Raw genomic sequence first — 22026 nt, 5'->3', positions numbered from 1 at the left:
ATATTCTTCTTCTAGTTTAGGTAGAAATATGAGTACAAAATGCACCCAGGGTTACTCTAATAACCAGGTTCCAACTGCTGGGTTTTTTTTTTTTTCTATCTCGTTTGGACATGGTGCATTTTCAAAAGCTGCAGGGAAATATCAGAAGTTTTCTTCAATCAGCAAATTCATGCTTGTTAGAACATGGACTGAATCCAAGCATGTGCAAGCTCTATTTCAGGAATAAAAGCTTTGGTTTAAAGATTTAAAGTTTTGATACAAAATTTGGCTTTTATTCAAAGTCTGTAAATCTCTGGGTAATATGAAAAATCTTGCAATAGTATAAAATCTGGTATAAAAGTATTGAAACTGGGAAACTAATTTTTAATTCTATGGTTCCCAGTAGAACTTATGAGTTCCTGTTTGAATACAACTGGAATGCTGTATTAATGAGAAATTTAAGCTGGATATAAGGGGAACAAACATCAGCATGTTGGTAAGCCACTAGCTGCCTATAATCATTGTGGGAGCAGTCCTCAGAGGTGGTAAAAACTTGACTGGCCCTGAACAACGTGATCTGATTAGATCTGCTTTCAGCAGGGCATTGGACTAGATGACCTCCCAAGATCTCTTTAAACCTAAACTGTTCTAGGAGTATTTTATGCCTTTCCCCTTCAGTGAAGATAAAGCAGAAGATAATTGTCTTTTCTTGCAGCAAATTGTGTGTGCAGCATCTTGAGCTCAGACATATGACTTGTCTCTAGGCATTCTGCTGCAAATCAGTGTGAAAGCTCCAGAGCAGTTGTCTGAGTAAATGTATTTATATGCAAACTCCTAGAGATATATGCAACCAGAGGGGATGGTCTGTGCTAACTGCTTCTGTTCCTGGGTTATTTAATACCAGAGAATGGGAATTCATGGTGTTGTTTAATAGCAACATCAATTCTGACACCATCAATTCACGTTTTCTTATGCTTATTTGCACAATTGTTTCCAGTCTCAACAGGTATTTGTCTGGTGCTACCAGTAGAACCCCTTGTTAAACAAGTGCGATCACTGATGTAGCATAAGAACCATACCTAAATATTTTGAGAAATTTCTCTGTATGACATGATGCTTGTGCATCCTTATATTTATAGTGATCAACCTCTGACAAACTGCTCAATAAAAGTGAGTCTTAAGCAGGTACTTAAATATATAAAGGATAATGATTTTGCATGGTTTGTAAGGTGAACACAGCATTGGACCAGAAACTGTGAAAAGATGTAGATGCAGTGAGATGGGCATGGGCATGGTCATGGTGTCCCAGCCTGGCAGAGCTCTGAATGCACTGAACAGTGCAGCTGGATAGAAACAGCAGGTCCAGATTTCACAGGAATGCACAAAACTTTCTGACTAAAATCTTGTCTTCCCATTCAGATGATTTAAGACTTTTTCTCACTCACATGATGCCTGAACTCAACAAGGACAGAGAACAGTTTGAGAAGGGTTCACTAGTTCTCTGCTTCCACCTTGCTTCATTAGCAGGCCAGCTTCTTGTAAGCAAAGTATGTCAGCATCCTAATATTAGTTATTAATGATGAAAGCCAATAGCTCATCAGGGTCTGAAAAATGCTTCTGTAAGACATTTTTTAAAAACCTGATTAAGTTTCCAGTGAATATTTCAAGGACTGTGGTTGTTTTGAATGGTCAAATGGGATTTGCCTCTTTTATTGACCACACTTGTCAAATTCTCAACACTTTGGTTCTCTGACCTTCGTGAGTGCTTCAATCAATACTGATCTATGATTTGTTCCTAGCTGGCTTCTGATGTAGCCAACGCAAGAAATGTAGGCATAACTTGAATTTTCCTGGTATTAGAAGGAGCTCTTTATTTTTAATGCACAGGATCCTTATGGCCTCTAAAATACTACCCAGTGTATCTGCAGCACAGTATTGTGTACTCATCAGAAGCCATTTTTAGCAGTAAAAGAGAGTAGCTATTTTTGATAAAGGCAATAAAGGTGTTCAATGATTCCACTATTTTTAAAGTGGAAGAACTCCTGTTGTAGGGTATCAACATTTGCCAAGGAGAAACTCCAAATGCTTCAAAGTTTTTAATAGGAATTTCAAAGCTTCAATCCTGGCTGCACACTGACTCCACTGGTGACACATTCAAAAATCTTTCCTTTACTTTGTAGCTGTACTCTTCTGCCTAACTTTTTAAAAGGAATGGCCTTTGTGTTCCAAACAAAAGAGCAGCAGCATATGAAGATGTTTATCCTAAACCAGACACAATCCAGCACTGCCTTACTGAGCTCACTTACGCTGAAATGTCTTTTGTACAAAAGAACAAATGAATTTTGGGATTGTTTAGGCACACAAAAATAAATTATTTATATTGTTGTGACCTCAGCCAGATTTACAACAGTAAGTAAAATGGTATGAAAGAAATAGGTAAGGCAGGAATTTTTGGGCAATGCTGAGAAAAGAAAGAAGCCAGTAGAGATCATGTTAGTTAATATGAAATGAAATAAATGAGCAACATATAACTTTCTTGAATCCCACTTAAGCTTATGAAAGGAATGTGAATGAGGATCATATGCAATTTTAACATTTCAAACTAGGAATTCAAAATATGATCTGCACAATAGATACATTTCCAGTGAAGTAAAAAAAAAAAAAAATTAAGCTCTTCCTTGGAATGTAAGTGACAACATGATCTCTGCCCCGAAGTCCTTCTAACCTAATTTTAAAACACAATAAAGGAGAGTGGCAGGAAGAAGGAATGGTGGGAAGAATTCTAAGGAGAAGATTACAAGGTCACTTATATGTCAAGCACAAACTTCTGGTTCTGTTACCCATAATCAACCCTGTATTATTGAATTCAGTTTGCCTTTGAACCTTGTTCACGGACACAGACACTGCAGTGGACATTAATGTATCCCCTCAAAGCTGCAAAGTTTCAATATGTAAACGAAAAGCAAGGCAAGAATTCAAATTTTATGCTTAAGAATGGAGAAAGCTTAATATGCTGAATCTTACAGTTCTGTTTATTGAACTCTTACACCAAAAGAAACAAAAAAGTTAAAAATAAGTTAATTCCTGTATCTGAAAGGATACAGATGCTAGTACTTCCTGCAATACTGCTCCCTGGATATTATTGCTTCCTAAGATGACTTTCACTTCTCCAAATAACTTCACAGAGCTTCTGATAAGTATCTGATATTCTCTTTAATTCATTAAATTGGGGAGCTATGTTACTCTTTTGTTTATGTGATCTGAGGAGCATTACACTTTCATTATGTGACATAAAATGTAGCTAAAGGTTCTCAGGAGTCAATAGCAAGGTCATAATTTACTATCAGGATTCTGCTGACATTTACAGACCATTTAAACTGTGTTCTTCTGCACTATAACGTCAGCATCAGCACAATCCTTGAAGTGCATCACTGCCTGCAGTGTGGCTGTAATGGAACTCATATGAATAACCACCAAAGAATTACAATTCCTGTTTGTGATTTATCTATGCACCAACTGTAAACATTCTAGTAAGAAACACTCCATTATAGAAGGGCTAAATTAAAATGAACATTGAGCTGAACCTTTTAAAAAGAAAACTTTCTGTGAACTATAAGGCTATAAAATTATAAGAGTCCATAATAAATGAATCTAGTATTAAAGTGTTTGCTTTTCTCCAGTGAGAACAAGGAACGTTTTTTTCTCATGACACTATGTAACTAAAATAATGCTTTTCAGCAACTGCTAGAGAAAGAAATAATATTTTAGAATGTTATAGATCTGTTTAAACATTCAAATTGGAATTATTGTGCTCAAAAAAACCAAAAACTAAGCTTGCAATTATTAAAAAATAATCTCAAAAAGTGCTTTTGTTTTACAGAGTTTGATATATCTGAAACATCTGTTATTGGAAGGCAGCCCATAAAAATATTGAGAATATCTATTTTCATTTAAAAAATCTACTGAAACTTTATTATAAATATAAATATTTAAACTTTTCTGTAACTATTTATAGTAAACATAATTGTATGAAATGTTGGCATGTATATGTACCAAATGTTCAAAGACTTTCACAGTTAAACAGATTCCTCCTGGTTTTTTTCCTCTTGGTGCTGGACAAATGGATGTTTACCCTGTGGTTTCTGTGAAAGCCATCTGAGCTAGAGCTTATATTCTAAAGTGAGGAAAGGAACTGCTGAGTCCAGAGGCAACAGAAGAGTAACAAGATTGGAAGAAGAAGAGAAAGCAGGAATGGAGACAAAACAGGGGTCAGAGTTACTCATGGTCTTAAAAAATAATATTTTTTAAGAAATTCTGAATTACTGAGGAGATAAAGTTAGTCTCACAGCTGGAATACTCTCTTGTTTAATTGTTGTGTACTAGTGGGCTGGTACAGAGGAGACTGAGGCACCTTGTAATCAAAGTGACACAAGAAGCTGATGTACAGTGCACTGGTCAGCAGCCAAATGTTACTTTTAGTAATCTGATCTGGGCTTATCCCTTTGAATTGCATGTGATAGAACTCTTGCAATATAACTATGGGTTTGGAGTTGGTTTGCAAACAGTTGGGTTGAGGTACAGCTAAAGTACATTCACATCTACCTATGATTAAAAGAGAGTATTGTATAAAAGAGTCCTGAGCTACTACACCTGAATATCCACTAGATACTAAATTTGTTTACTATATATCTGGCCTTTTTTGCCATATGACATCTTTGTAACTGTTCCTAGTATAATTCTTGAGATTAAAATCCATGTTTTCTGAAGACAGGCAAGTAAGGTCATCCACTAGCAGGTCTCAAAGACAAATAACCTCTAAAAGCCTAGCTGCAAAGTCAAAATCAGATCATGCATGTACTAGGCTTCCAGTTGCCTTTGTCTGGTTTGGTTCTCTGGTTAAAACAGACATCCTGTATAAGAGTTCAAACAAAGAAACACCTTTCTCTGCTAAGTCACACGCTCATATTTTTTGAATCCTTTTGTATCTTAAAGCAGAACTTCCAGGTTTCTTTTCAGTCTCTTTTTGTTGAATTGGAAGGAAAATAACTCTAGCCAAGAACTTTGTCTGTATTATGTTTGAAGTGGGGTTCCCTCAATATCCACACTTCCATGAGGATGCCAAAGAAAGATGTCACTCCACTCCAGTGAAAAGAGCACTTCACACCAGTGTTTCTGTCTAGTACATCTGTCTAACAGTTCCTCTTGTTTGGACCAGCAGTCTTTCTCTTCATACCTTGCCTTTTCATAGGGATTTTTTATTATTGATCTTGTTAGTTCATTTATTGAGCTCATTTGACCTGAAGTCCAGCTCCAGATTCTCCTTTATTCCAACTGTCAGCATTAAGCTGAAAATCTTTTTCTTTCGTGGTCCTGATCTTCTTCACTTGTAGCCTCCAGATGTATAATGTATTATGGCAATAGTCTTGTCTAATTTGGCCTTACTATGAAGCACAGTTGAATCTTCTTTATGCATGAAAAACACACTCAATGACATGTTTTGAGTGAAAAAATACAGCCATCTTTACCAGTAATTAAATAATCTGTTGTGTTCCCTGATTATTATGATTCAAGATCCTATAATGTAGTAGCAGCACTTATGCAAGCTCTTTCACTTTTCTTATTAGTCAAATTAAAAAAAAAAAAATTGACCATAATAATGAAATATGTCTTTATTCAATTCATTTAAATGAGAACTTACAATGCAAGAAGGGTCACTTGCAAGTTGCAAGCTGAAGAAAACTTCCAGAAAGATGAAAAAATATATGGGAACTTCCCAGATATCACTCAGAAGAAAGAGTGGCTCAGATTATGGAGTAGAATTATGTCAAGGAGATCCTATGCTCTCTAAGAGTTCACATAGACCTCTTCCTCATCCCACCATTTCCAAGTGGTATATTAAGGCTTGCAGTTTGATGATTTGGCATTTCAGTCTCTAATATTCTGATAGATTGAGTTCAGCTTTCTAAGTAACCTTGTAACTGCAGCAGTGTAATAGCTGTAACTATAATAAGGCCTCTTTTGCTGGGAGTACTGACAGTCATTCAGATTAGTCCAATTGACTGGTTAATATCATACCCTCATTATGTCTGCTGAAATGCTTTGAGCTGTGGAAAATTGCTTCTGGTTCTGGAAAAGAATGAAAGTTTCTTTTACAACTTAACTCATTTGGTGGTAGAGCCTGTATTCAATTTAAATTTTTATGGATGTGTCTAACAAATACTTCAAAGGACACAGAATAGTGATGTTGCTGTCTTAGCAATGTTTTTTAAGGATTTATTACAACTTTAATAGGAACATCTGTCAGTTAGGGTTATTTCCATTGTCCCAACAAAAATGGAGGGCTTGGAAAGCAGTACAAAATGAAACAGTGGGTGTTGTCTACAAGCACAAAAGTAAAAACATCTTTAAATTCTGCCAGATCTTCTTTTAGAGGAATGTCTTAAGTGAATTACACCTAACAGCTTCAGTCTTTTTGTTTTGTTTTGTTTTAACCTTGGAGGTTCTATACATTCACTGGTTATTGTTGCCGAAACAACTGATTGGGCAGAAACAGAGGGGGATTATAGGAAGGAAATCACAATATACACAATGCCTTCCACAAATTACTGATTTTTTTTTAATTTACCGACAAATAATGCAAAATAATGCAATACATACACACATTTATGCATGTACAATTAGTGGCTTATCCTTACCTAAAAACTTACTCAGAGTTGCAGAAGCAACGTAGCATATATACAGGGAATAATAGCAACGCTTGCAGACACCAATTTAGCAACCAGATTTGGCAGTGAGCAACCACACTGCTCTGAATTTAAAAAATTGTCGGTTTCATAACTGTGATAGGACTTGCTATTAATGTATTTTAATCACAGAATCATGGCAGGGCTGAAGTCAGAAGAGAGTTGTGGAGGACATTTGCGCCAAACCCCGTGAACAAGCAGTAATCTGTGGCTGATTGCCACAAACCCAAAAGATAATTATAAACTCATTTTAACAATAACTCACAGAACTGCAAAACTCTACAGCTGATACCAGTTTATCTACAATAGTTATGTCCTAATTGCTCTTGGTAGCCATACTTAAAGTAGAGCTGTATTTTCACAAGGCAAAAAGTTTGAGTAAGGTAGAGCCATGCTGAAGGCCTTTGCCCTGGCTCATTTAAGTTGTGTGCCTAACCTTCTTCCAGACAAGAATATTCACCCTCTTCAGTTTTCTCTGATAGTGTTATAAAAATGCATAGATATTTCAGTTAAGGAAAATAGCATCCAGTTCTCTGTATGTACCAGGAACCCTCTTGGATCTTCAACAGGACAACACAACTTTTTCATTCCATTATTTAGGAGATTGGCACTGCTTCTGTAGTCTCATCATCCTTCCTGCAAGTGAACTATGATTTGCAGTCTGTAAGCTGCAGTGTTGGCTGAAGAAAACTGTAATGTGAGAAATGATTGATTAATCACTAATTATATACTTTGTCATGCAAATGGAAGACATGAGAGGCATTGACAGAAAGAGTCCACATGCACATCATCTGGACAGAACTCTGTGTGAGTTAATAGGCTTTCCTTATGATTCCATGTTACCCTTAAAAAAGGTTTTTCACAGGAGTCTCTGATTATGTGCACAGGAAGATCTGCTACAGTGGTATAATGCAGGCTTCTAGGATTAGTATGTCACTTCTTGGAGGCTGAGCCTGGCTGCAAAAAGAATAATTTTCAGACTTGGCCCAGATCACTGCTGACAAGCCCAGTGCAATCTGCATTGCAATATATGCCACCACACATGGGTGCTTTATATTCCTGACCAGATGACACAGACTGTGACTGGCTCCCTGGTTTGGCTCTAAGTTCTTGGAGGGTCTCCATATGAAAACAGTTGCAAGGCTCAAGCTCAAGATGGCAAACTCCCAAAGCTCATTAAAATATCTGCATACAGAACCATGCACTTTATTGTGATTCTCAGACTAGAAACAAGATCAGAAAGCACCATCTTCTAGACTGAGTCTAGGCATTAGCTCATAATTCCCTATGTAATTAATTCAACGCAGGCAGTAAGACCACTTCTTGTAAGAAAGAGCAATCCATGAGACTTTAATGTGTGTGTGGTTGTGACAGCACACCACAGCAAGCACATAGGGCACGTGGCCTGTGGGCCTGCAATATGCACAGGCATTGCTCGTTCTAAGTCTCCTCAATATGCACAGGTAGTGCTCATTCTAAGCCTCTTCAAGCATCTTTTCCTTTTCTTATGGAAAGCATTTTCTGCTCTCTCTTTCCTTCTCCCATCCCACAAACAGGTTCTGCCCCACGTTACAAATGACTGTACAGACAGGCTTCACTCTCCCCTCCCTAGAGTGAACTGCTCTTGTGGATCCACCCAGGAAAACCAACATCACAAAGAGAAAATTATTAATTTTCAAATACTATAACTTGCATAGAACATCCGTATATCCTAGTGCCAACTTTTCAAAAATTATCTACTCAGATTTAAAAAAAAAAAAAAAAATTTTTTATAAGTATTTTTTTTCAGAAAATAAGAAAATAGTTGTCACATAAGTAAAACAAAACAAAACCAACTAAGGGGACAGTTTTACAATTTTTGATGTTTTTCATACGAACCCTCAGATATAGAAGAAAGACTAGTCAGAGTAGAACTACCTTAGCCTTTGTATAAAAAGCTTAAGGTAAGTCCTAAGCAGCATCTAAGTTAAGCCACATGCCTTTTTTTGATGTTCCTACACATCTGACTTGAATTTTCTGTGTTTTTTAAAAGAGCTATTTTTAACTAGACATTTAATGTCCACTTTTCCTAGTCAGTCCCTGAGCAGCAAAGCAACTCTACAGCTCAGATGCCAGAAATAGGATGGGCAAAACACCAATCAAAGCTGCATTTTGCTTTTTATCATTCAGAACAAGTGTAAAGAAGGAGACATTTAAGTGATGATCAAGCCACATAGTTTTCTATTCTTGAAAATCCTATGAAATACATGTAAATGTTTTCAGATACACCTCTAATTAATCTTCATATTATCTCTTTCTTTTCTCCTTTCACAATAGGGTTGCGCTATACCTACTAAATATTCATAAGAGAATTCACGGCAGGGTATCAGAGTAGCAGCATAACTAATAGCTACTAATGCACTAATAAGGGCAGGCAGTACCCTTGGGATGACCTGTGACCTTTCAGACATCTAGTTGTAATGGGTCATTATACCTGTCTGATTTAAACATGTCATTACAGAAGATTTGTGCAGTTGTTAAAAATTTGTTAACATATTCATGAAATATAATGAATTAATTATTAGTCCATTGAAACAACAAAAAGAAAAGGTTAGTCTATTCCCACATGATGTCTCAATCCTTTTGATCTTGTATAAAATATAGTTGCCAGTTTGTGGTTGATAGAAACCAATTTAACAGTTAAGGAACTCTAAGGCTTTTCTACTCAAATTTATTTTAAAACTTTCATTTCTCTTCTGTGTTCTGAGGTCAGCTACTAACAGTGAAGGATTTTTGAAGTTGTAGGTTTTTCTGGTAATCAACAGACTCTCACAAAGATACATGACACGTTCTCTTTATGGCAAGCTGCGGAGAATACAGATTCACAAAAATCTCTCAGTCTCCACACAACCAGATAAATTCATGGACAATTATTACACTCAACCTGAGTTCACATGTCTGATTGACCATAAAGATCAGCCTGCATGCTTAATGTGTAGTTTATAGTGACTTTATTTTTTCTTAGTAAGAAGGGAACAGAAGGTAAGGACTTTGCTGTTTTCAAATTATGAACAGTTACATAAAAGCTGTTTCCAACAATTTTTCATATAACTTTTGCATGTTACGTAAATATTTAAATAAACTCCTGTTGTAGAAACTATGCCATAGTCAAACTGCCTTGCAGAGGGAAATTTCTATAAATAAATACGATTAAGTGAAAAGCCATGAACAATAAAGCATTAATGAATATTAAATAAAGGTGACCTATATAAAAAGCTGTTTACTTTATGCCTGTTTCAGAAAGGTTCATGTTCTTTGTCTCATCCCAGTCTGCAAAACTGGAAGAATACTAAAGGAATTAAGAATATCTTTACTGCTGTCAGACTAATAGGCTCTTTTGTCTAGAATTTATAATGAAATGTGACACAATCCACATGGAAAGCTTCTAAAATTAGAAAATATTAAAAAGAAGTTTCATGACAATATTCACAATGCTTGCTTTAAATTCACAAAACCTTGTTTCTTCAAAAAACTCTGAGGAGTTTTTGTCTTCAGAATTAATGATTTAGTGAATGGGGCTGTACAAAGACTGCAGAGGAGTGAAAAAAGGTCAGAAGCAACCAAAGCAATTTTACAACTAAAGTATTTTGTGATTAATATCTTCTTTGGAATTATTATGATGCACAGCAGAAGAGAAGATATCTGGTTGCTAGATGCATTTATTTCTGTTTGTTAAACCCAGCTTTCACAGAGAATACTTCTAAAAAAAGCTACATATGAAACTACATAATTAACAAAGGTAATCAAAAAAGGTAGGAGGGAGAAGAGAAGGAGGAAGTACAGTTGAAATTTCACCTAGAGGGAAAGACAAATGAATCTAGATGATTTATAACATATGAAGACATCTGCCCTAAGTATATAAGATTTCTTCTGTCAGAGACAGATTTTGATGTCCCACATGTTGACAGCTAACCTTCGGATCCTAGAGCAGGAGACAGAACAGTGAGCAGAACATGCCCAACATGCAAACTGAACAAAGTATAAGAGCTGACATTTGTGGTGCTACACCTTCTGCCAGAAGGGACCAAACTTTTCTCACTGTCTGGTGGACACTCAGCCACTATGAAACCAAGAATGCAAGAATTAAGAGATTGCAATGAGGACTGGGAAAATGCAGAATGATTATCTGGTGGAAAGAAAGTTGCAGGTCATGAAAGCACATTCAAAGAGGAGCACCTTCTTGTTGCTGGACAAATTCCGGCATTTATTTTCCCTCATTCACTCAGGCTGTAAAATCAGGCTCCCCAGGATCCCTGTCTCCCCAGTCCCAAGACTTGTGTCCTTTTGCCTTTTTGGTGGCCCAACAGGAAGAGAGCATGGAATGAAATTTGTGTCTCTGTCGACGGAAGGAGACCAGGACATCCAGTTGATCATCACAGGCATGCTAACCACAGATGTGCAGAGTGTTAACCATGCTGTTTTGCAAAATAGAGCTGCCATAGATTTTTTGCTTTTAGCACAAGGACATGGATGTGAAGAATTTGAGGGAATGTGTTGCATGAATCTGTCTGACCATTCGGTGTCCATTCACACTAAGATAAAAGAACTACAACAGGGACTTCACAATCTGAATGAAGAAGAAGGTTTAGGAATCGACGAATGGCTTAAAAGCTTAGGACTTGGACCGTGGCTAAGAAACCCTGTGATCTATGCTATAGGACTGATGGGTGTAATTTTACTGTTTTTGCTGATTTTGCCTTGTGTTTTTAATTGCTTTCAAAACATGGTCAGCCGTACAATAGCAAAAACCTGGCAAGCTAATTTCCTTGCACAAGAAGAAAACGGGGGAAATGTGGAGAGCTTTAATGTGGAGAGCTTTATGAATAGTTGGTTAGCTGAGAAAGGCCATGCTGACATATTGCCACTGGTCAAGCTGAGAAATCAGCAGTCAGCAAGCTGAAAGGAGATGTCAGCAGCTTGCAATCAGTGGCCTTGCTGCAACATGGAGAAAGGGAGTAGAGATTAGTCCTGAATATCTCCTAAGAATATGTAGAAAGTATCAAAAGTAGGACCATAGGAATGTAAAAGTAGGTGTAACTGCTGATAGGTAACTAACCAATCCTGAGCTCAACTTTTGCAATATGCATGAAGTTAATTACGAACTGTATTTAACCCACTGTGCTGATCAATAAAATTGGGCCTGTGATGATCAACTGGATGTCCTGGTCTCCTTCCATCGACATGTCTCCACTGTGATTCCCATTCTCAGACACCCTCAGCAGTGTGTCCCAAAGTCTGCAGTTTAGGGGGTAAGGACCTGATGAGGAGGGGGATGGAGGAGCCCGATATGAATCTCTGTGCACTGCACAGAACTGAAAGCTAGGACCTTGTGTGCCATCAACAGATGGGCTGATATTAGCTGATATATACATATGCCATATGGATATTTACACCTCCATACAGAGATTGTCAGCTAGCTGCCCCCAAGCCCACACCTCAGGCAATGAAGCTTCTCTTTATATCTGGGTTGGTGTTTTCACCCCGTACATGGAGATGCCTGGTATGTGCCACAAACACCAGATTTGTCCTAATGACTAAACTGATTTACGACAAACATCGTAATTTTCTACTCTGTAAGCCTGAAAATAACTTGTTAACTTTCCAGAACTCCTGAAAAATTCATATTGTGCCTCAGTTCCTCTTTATTTTTTTTAGTATTCATGCCTCACAACCAAGGCAGAGCTTTTCATTCTAGAAAAAACTAATTATCCAAATAGGGTGGAATTGGATTTTTTTCCCCTAGATTCTGTCACATCTTATCTTGACATTTAGTTCAGAAATATGTCATAACAGCAAAAATAGGACATTGAGGTGAGAATGTGTGAGGTCTCAAAGTTCCTCAGATCTCCAATTATAACTGCATTGTTGACTTGGTAACTCTGTTAATGTGTGTGCCTCCTCTTTCCTTTACTGTAGATATAAGTAATAAGCTTATCTGTATTGTGAAACTGCTGTGTGTGAAGACTACCAATGTCGGATTATAAATTGCTTTCTGAGAGCCTCATAAAAAAGGTGAAACTTACAGCCAGTGCCAGGAATGATTATTATCATTAATAACAACGAGATGTGCTACGCTGTTAAAGCAGTCATTTTTTTCCCCCTTGTTGGATTAAGAAACCTTTCTGTAGTCTTTGTGTAATCAGAGATATGAAAAGCATTTGGGGATCCTTCAAATGATAGGGACAAATAAAAAATGTGACATGGATCATCACACTGTTAATCATGGCGTTAAATATTCAGTAACCAAGCATTTATAATTGAGTGGAGTAAAAAATTACTTTGTACTACATTCTAAGCTCATGTTTGCTGCTTGTGAACAGGGCAGAGGTTGTGAGCAGGCAAAGCCAGCAGAGCTATTCTAAGAGCTCTGATTTTCCCTTTATTGATTGCCGTCCCTGACTAAATGTCATCAGCTGCTTGGTGATTTACAACATACTGGTAATAAAACAGAGGAATATGAGTAGCAAGCTTTTTTTTTTTTATTCCCTGTTCAACCCTACAGTTCATTCCTTGGATAAGGCAACACCATGGTGACAATCAGCGTGCAGCAGAACGTAATGAAAGCGAAGAAGCATGGGCAGATTATGCTGACGGAAAGGCGCCTTCCTTGGTTGCACTGTAAGTGATAGTCTGTCAAACCAACACGAGCCAGTGCCTTTGAGCTCTGTATAACAACACAAACAATCCAGCCCAAAAGCCTGAAAAGTTTTGATGTTCAGCTGAGGGAAAGTCGCAGTGGAATTGTAATGAGGGATGATATCTTTCTCCAGCTCTGCTGAAGACAAGAGACATATCTGCGCCAGGAGTTATTCAATAGGCTGGAAATCCCAATGCCCAGTGTGCAACATTATTGAAGCAAAAGCTCACAGTTGTTGTTCTTCTTGCTTGTTTGTTTATTTGCTGTAGAGGATGGAAATTTAGTAGGATTTTGGAAAAGCCCCTAAAATCATCCACAGTGGTAAAAACATGCACAATTCATTTTGGATTATTTTTCTTCATCAAAACAGGACATTTACTAAAGACTCCAGTAACAATATACTTGTGCAAAATGTGTATACGTATAATTAAAACCTAAAAAGGCATTCAGGCAAAAAAAATTTGTTTTTAATTACAGGAGAGTAAGCTTCAGAAAATATATAAAAGGGACCAAAGAGATTACGGTGGTGTGTGACCAGCACAGTTAAAATTCTGCAAAAAAAAAATACACTTTTTAACTATGTCGTGTAGTCAATAAATTGTAAAAGAAAAAAATTAAAAACTCTGTGGTGATACACAGAGTAACACATATTAGTGATGAGAAAATGTGAAACTACAGGAACAAGCAGTCCAGTGCCTAGACTTATTGACCCATTTAAGTAAACTGAAGACTGAGATTCTCTTTTAATATATATTATTAAAGATACTGCTATGATGTCTCCACTATTGATCATTCTAGAATCTGTGAATTTTAAGTGTTAGTACTTTGGCAACTTAACAAATTTTAGCCAAAGTAGTCTTATATTTTAATAAGAAATAGTAGTAGAGAAATACAATCAAGAGGGGCTTAGTCAAGTATGGAAGGACTTGTATTAACTATTTTGATTGTTTTCCTTGTTTTATTCTTTCTTTTTTGGTTTTTTTTTTTTTTTTTGTTTGTTTTTTTTTTTTTTGGTCGGGTTTTTTAAAATCTCTATTAACAAACTGAAAATATTTATTTCTTATAAACCCAAATAAATGGAAACCTCTTACTCCAATGATTTCTTTCCCAATTCTACCTGAAAGGCAAGGCAAAGTGAGGCAAGGAGAAAAAGAAATTTAAAAATAAAAGATGTTTTTCAGATGCAGGCATAGTCTTGAATTCATTGCATTTTGAGCTCAGTCTGAGAGTCTTGAGATTTTCTAGCTGAAATATTATAACATTTTTTGTATTTAGCAGTAGGATTCATTGTTACAAACTCAAACAAAAAATAAAACCTTCCAAAATGATAGTTCAAAGTGATGAAATATTGATTGCACCCCAAAATTTTGTTGAGAAAAAAAATCCAAAATATATTAATAAACTCAGCTTTTAAGAGATCTTGGAACAAATAATTGTGGAGTTCAATATGTATTAAAAGAGTTCTCCACTCATTAAAAATACAATTCATTTATATTTTTGTGATTAAGCTGGAACTTCTTTTTTACTTGGTAAGTATAGTGTTCTTATTTGTAGACAGCATAAGATGTAACTTCTCAAAGGTTTGCTTTTAACTGCTATTGTAAATGCTTTTATAGTATACATCAGCAAGCTACATTCTGGAAACAGATGCAAGAGAGAACTGCCCTGCCTGCACACCAGCACAGCTGAATCTCAGCCATCTCTATGCTGGATTCTGCATATCTGTAGTTAGTGTTATACTGATTCTGCACTATTAAAGTCTTTCTGAAAAATGAAGTTTATCAGCTTCATCTAACTGTCTTGCTTATCACACTCTTAAAATTTGCTCATACAAGTTAATTCATTGTAGATGGTGAAAACCCTAAATCAGAGGAAGTCTTTTGGTGCTTCCTCTACTTGGGATTTAGCTTTATTACCTCTGTTAAATGATAGGATTTTGGTTTTCTTCTAATTCTTCCAGATGGCATGATTTCACACCTATTGTTAGGAGATGAACACTGAAGTTACATCTATGGTAATATATTAAATAGTCAAGGAACCATTATCTATCACAGCAGACAGCTGGCACAGCATAGCTTGTCCCCATGAAGTTAAACTTCCTTTGTTCTAGACCACTGTTTGCCCATTTTGTTCCCCAGAACTGAAGCATGGCCCATGCCAACATGTGGTAGTGTGTTGTTAAGCTTCTTGTGTTATTCCCCCAATTTATGTATTGTTCTCCCCTATTATGTGTAAAATGGTTTCGTTCCCCCAGTTTTTCCCGCCACTGCTAGCCTGTCAGCTAAGTTGCCATAGTAACCGCTATTCATAGTTGCCGATGTGTAATTGCTCCTCCCCTGGTTTCCCTTATAAGTGAAAGTTGTTTCCTCCCTGGGCCAGTCAATCACCCCTTTCTCCTCCCAGGTTTCGAGAACCTTCTCCTCTCTGGAGATGGTGGCTGGCTGGGGTCCCAGGACACCTCCTTTACCTTTTGATTATTGGTCTCCATGGAGTGTCAGTTCTGTGAAGTTCATCCCCTCACCTTTCCCGATTGGTTCCGCCTGTACCCACCCCCCCTCCTTTATAATCCTGTTTCACCTCCTATGAAAAAACTTTTTCCCGGTTGGGGAAAGTTGGGGAGGAGCAATTACACATCGGCAACTATGAATAGCGGTTACTATGGCAACTTAGCTGACAGGCTAGCAGTGGCGGGAAAAACTGGGGGAACGAAACCATTTTACACATAATAGGGGAGAACAATACATAAATTGGGGGAATAACACAAGAAGCTTAACAACACACTACCACACCAACAGCCCTGCCCAGCCTGGCATCACTGCAGAGACCCGGCTGCAGGTGTGACACTGCCCAGGACAGGACACTGAGGCTCACACCTGTCCTGGCCTCAGGTGTCCTGGCTGGCAAGCAGCGCCCTTTAAAAGCATTGCCTTTGTCTGAGTTCAGAATTCCTACATGCAACTCTGCTAAAACAGTCTTTTGCATCCACTGCAGAATGTCTGCTGATGAGTTTGCTATCTATCAAATTCTGCAGCCATTGTCTGCAGATTTCATTGTTATTGTCACAATGCTTATAAGATTGCAAAGGAAACAGAAGGAAACTAAGTAATCAGCGTCTCTATCAAAATAATGACCAGCCATTTGGTATTCTAAAGGGACTGTGTTATAAATACATGGAAATGAACACCAATCTATTGTGTTGCCAGTTTTTATAATATTTATATACTATTGTTCTTGTTTTCCCCAAAAGCAATCTTCTTTTTTGCCCATGCTAGGTCCCCATCTGCTCTAAACTTCACTAGTGTGCACTGAAAAATAATGATAGATATTGCTTACTGAATGCAAGTTTTCACTTTAATCCTATTTGGTTTGTGAATACTTATAACTGAAAATGGTAACATGATAAAACTTATAAAATTATGCCTATAAATGCCAATGGAAACTAATTGAAAGTAATTAATATTGCCTTTGCCAAAGCTTGAAGTTCTCAAACTGTTTTAAAATACATATGACTAACTATAGATTTGATTGCTAAGTCACTGCCTAGGTTCTTCCCAGGAGTAGCTGTCCCTTTATCTATGCATTCCAAATTCCATAGGATTTGACAAGGAATGTATGAAAGCAAAAGCATATTAATTGCATCCCCTATTTTTAAAAAAACCCTAAAGTATAACCATAATTCAGAATAGTTTCCCATAAAATCTCAATAACCTAATATATTTTTTTCTCAGAAGTATCATGAGCAAGCAGCTTCACAGATATTATATTACTCAAGAAGAATCCATTTTTTGAAATCCATCTTTATCTAAAACAAGATAATGATATTAACACATTCTTTGCCTCATGAATACAAACATCAAAGAAATGAAAATAAAATGTGTTTTTTAACAAACAATAGAACATCTGGAATACACAAGTAGTAAGAAAAATAGGGAGAGAGGAAATAAACTGAAAGCTTTTGTCTGTGAGCTATCAAAACCAAATGGTTTTTCTCCATAGTAATACAGAAGTTTGCATTAATCAATACTCTAGTCCAATTATTTTTCACTCTCATCTCCTGTCTGCTTCAAAAAATTTTAATCAGTGGACATCCTCTTTAAAATGATGCAAGTATGGGAAGTAATAACTGAATTTGCTTTACCAGATATGCAGCCAAGGACAGAGAGCACAAAGAAACCGAAAACCCAGCAAAAGGGTATCAGGAATTGCATTATTTCACTGTTCCCTCCAGCAGAGATTGAAAGTAAGCTACCCACTGTTAAACAACCATGATTTTTGCTCTTTCTCAGACTTCACTTTTTACTGAAGAAATCTTTCAGTTCTCTTGATTTTGTTATTAGAATGAGTAAATATATATAATTGAGTATTGATTTGGAAAATTACTCCGCTCACAAGGCATCTACTATTAGCTAAACATCAAAATATTTGCAGTAACACTGAACTTTTGAAAAACACAATTTATTTGTTCTCTGAACTAGGAATGCAAAGAGAAATGCCACATTTATGCTTATATTTTGCCTGTTTTTTCTAAATTTGCTAAAATGTAAGCTATTTTTCTCATTTATATTAATTCTTGCAGTGCCCTACATTGAAATCTACAATGAAGCTGTAACCCTCAGTCATGTTAGGTCTGCAAATTAACCAACAGAGTGTATTATCCTTATAATGATTTGAGGCTTCCTGCAAAAATTTGTGATTAAGTCCCCAGGATCTTGTACAGCCCCTCTTTTTGCAGGGATTTGTCAGGAACAGGAGGGATGCTCAGGCCATATCTTGACAGTGCTGCAATTTCACTCTACCTGATTACAATTCCCATATATATTCACCCATAAAAGATAAGAACAACTGATTTTTGGTCAAGAGATTCAAGAAGCAGAATAGTGCTTGCATGCACACTTCAGACATTCAACAGAAGAGTAATAAAACCCTTACATTTTCTGTTTCCAACACCAATTGAAAGCTATCTTGGCCACATACAATTATTTGGCAGACAGCATATTTTTAAAATGCTTTACCACATTACTATATATAAAACCTCATTGTATACATGTTATTTTGTGGGCTGACATAACAGACAACCTGCAGATAAAGCAAGTCTGACAAACTGGCAGAACCTGGATATATATAAGGGAAGACTGACATGTAGAATATTCTTAAAATAAGCAAGAATGGGCTGGTTTTGAAAATAACCTTGGGAATACAGGACATATTATCATATCAGACAGACCTCATTCTATCTAATTTAGTAATTGTATCATAGGGTTTTCTTTTTTATTTTTTGGTTTTGCTTTTTTTTTTTTCTTATTTTTCTTTTTTTCCCCTCTTTTTGGAGGGGAAGTGGAGAAAGAACTGATATTTAATTATATATAACTGAAGAATGGTAGGGGTAACATGAATATCAGGATGATTTGTGGATACATGAGCCAATGTTTGCAGGCAGAGGCAATAAAAAAATTTTAGGACAGCTGATACGGTGTGAGAAACATTGAGGATGAGGAAACTGAACCACAGGTGGACATGGATCTTTTGAAAGATTTTAGAGAATATGACATAAAAATGCCATGAAAACAGTTTCAGATTATGTATTTCCACTCTACAAATGTCTTTGATAGGCAAGGAAAAAGCAAATTATTCCAGTGACTTGGATATTCACATGTAAATACCTACTGCAGTCAATAGGATTTGACATTTAGCAGACCCAGACTTCCTAGATAAGAAACACTGCCTGACATTCTTGTACCCAAACAGTGTTAACAGAATTAATACCTTCTTCAACAGCACATATGACAGAACAGCAGATCAACATTTATAACATGGGGACTAATCTTGCAAAGGCCACTCACAAAACCTCTTTCCCCTTCTTCCCAGTTTTCCACATGATTATGCACTATGTGAATCACTAGGCTCAAATCAGTGTTCCTCACAGTCTTTGGAGAATCATTCTCAAGCTGTCTGGGAAAATTTTTTGTACACTAACTATTCCATCACATATTTATAGAAAGTCACCTTTAGCTGTAAGTAATGTTAAAAGCTCTTGCTTATGTGCAAGTCCTTTACAGATCAAGAGACAAGAGTTTCCTAAAAATGTTAATTACTTATTTTGTTCCAGCAGTAAGCACTGTCTGGAAAAAAATTTATGGCAATGTCCCATAAGGATTGCCTCCCCTTCAAAAGCATCTTTGTGAAAGCAGCAGCAGTTCTTACTGGTAGCAATAACAACTATTTAGCTGGTAGGAAACAATTTATATAAGGACCATTAAAAGCATGTTTTGTCACATTGCTTCCTTACAGGAAAGAGATTGTAATGAACATGTGATTGATTTCCACGAAGTTTAGAAACTTTTCTCTATGCATCCAACATGAATGTGTTTCTACTTACAAGTTTTTTAATACATGTAAGTAGAAACACACATAACTTGCCATCTAAATGGCAGAATGAATTTCCTGCAGTGGTTCTCTCCCATATTTGAATACTCTATATTGCCTATCTAGCCCCACTTTATAATCATTTGCTTATAACTGAAAGCAAAATTTCTGTTGATTTTTCCTATGTCCTCTGAAATTAAAGGCAAGGCTTCTACTTACTGTAATGGGGGTGGGCATTGACAGGATATAACAGAGTGGTCTATGCAGAGGGTTCCTTCCGTTTGAATTCTATTATTTAGCAGATCTACCAGCATGAGAACAAGAATTTATAATTGTTTTATTTCTTGTTTCCTTTCTTCATACATCATGGCCTCAGCCAACTTTTAATTTTTTTCAGACTCCAACCAGGTAGACATTTCATTAACCTCAAATAGGGAACTTTATTAGAAACACTTTTTAAAGGAAAGATAGCTTTGTCATTTCATTAGAAAATTTAGATTAGAGTTCAGAAACAGTTTTATCTGAAACCTCTTTTAATCATCAAGCATGCACTGTCTCCCATCATAACCTCAGATTTCTGGGTTGAGGTTAAAATAATTTCCTTTGCAGGAAATCCTGACACATGAAGCCCCAGTCATAACATTAATTTAGATACTGAACTCATAACAAATTTAGAGAAGAAGGGTTTTCTTTCCAAAAATGTGTATGTGTTTTGTCTGTTTTTTTCTAGAAGGATAATCAGAATACATTTACATACTTCTGATTAAATATATTACATTGTACCTTATTCTTTAAAGACTTTAAATAACTTCTCCTGCTTAATTGTTTTTATGTGTATATTTATTGCAGCTCCACTTGATTGCTATCTATATCTCCCAGGGCAACAACATTATTCAAATAATGAAACACCTCTCTGTCTTTTTGTTTCCAAAGTCCTACCTTTCCCTTAATGGACTACTTTTTTCCCTAGAATGACTATTTCTTGGGGATTATATCTCTATTCAAAGTGTCTTAGGAATCCTACGTGTGTTAAGCATGACAACTGGATTGAACCATACAAATCCGTTCTCTACATTTGATTAACTTAGATAATCTATAAAGATGAGACCAGAACTATTGTAAAAATGGAGAAGCAGTATAGATGGAGTGGGTGGGAGGTGGATGGCTGACCCCAAATAGCAAGAAAGCCCTTGGAATGATGGTCCTGGTCCACCCATGCTCCAAGACTGCTGTGTGCAAGCCAGCTTCTCCCTACAGGCTTTGCACCTTCGGTTATCACAACACTTTTTAATTGCATGAGGCAATTAGATCCTCTCGCATGTGCCTCCAAAGCACCATGCAAAGGTGCTGTTAGAGGCTGAGGGACAGAGATACCTTCCTCCTGGGACAGGGTAAGTGTTGCTGGGCTCCTGGGCATCGAGCAAGCAATTCTGAGTGCCATCCTGGGGCAGGGATGTGCCTGACTGACGGGCACCAGGGTAGCTGTAGATCCAATGGTTTCAGGAACCCACGTCTTAAGAGAGGAACCCAAATATGGACCACACTGGACAAATTCAGACCAGCCCTTTTTGTTTATTAGTACATCAGCCTCAGAACATTGTTAGATGTTAACAGCATGCTGGCCTAAAGGAAAATGTCCCCGAAGGTGAGGTAAAACGGAATGACATAAAACCATCTCAGTTTAGATTTCAACCAATCACACCAAAACAAGAGTTATTGACAAGCTTTCCATCCAATCTTATAAAACATACGTAAGAGTAGTTAAAACAAAGACTGGTTCATAAAAGACAAAGAACAGAGCTCTATTCACAGTAACCTTCTAAAGATATACATTAAATAAACTCGTTGCCATCCTAAAGCCAAATCTACAGAGTCCTACTGTTATTTGTCACGTCTACTGCTTGAGAAACTTTTCTGCTTGCTTGGGAAACTTTTCTGCTGTAACAGAACTTCGGGCCACATCCTGAGGCCTAAATACTCTTTTTTAACCATTTCCTAAAAACCCTCTGACTTTATGGATTCCCACACCTGACCACAGAGACAGGCTGCTGTCAGTGTTGGTGATGGTTGTGAAGCCTCCTGACCCCATTCCTGGTTGAGTTCCTCCTACATTTTCGCGCTGCAAAAAGAAGACAAGGACATCTCATGTCACAACACAGAACAGCATTGCAAAGCTGTCCAGGATGAGCACAGAACAGAAAGGAAGGCTGCTGCACCTGGACTGCTGTTACCAAGAAAATAAGCCCAGCAAACTGGGAGTTTCGT

This window comes from Zonotrichia leucophrys, chromosome 3, assembly GCF_028769735.1.
Source record: "Zonotrichia leucophrys gambelii isolate GWCS_2022_RI chromosome 3, RI_Zleu_2.0, whole genome shotgun sequence".
Classification (NCBI taxonomy): domain Eukaryota; kingdom Metazoa; phylum Chordata; class Aves; order Passeriformes; family Passerellidae; genus Zonotrichia; species Zonotrichia leucophrys.
The sequence above is the reverse complement of the archived record's forward strand: the minus strand, read 5'-3'. Positions refer to the sequence as shown.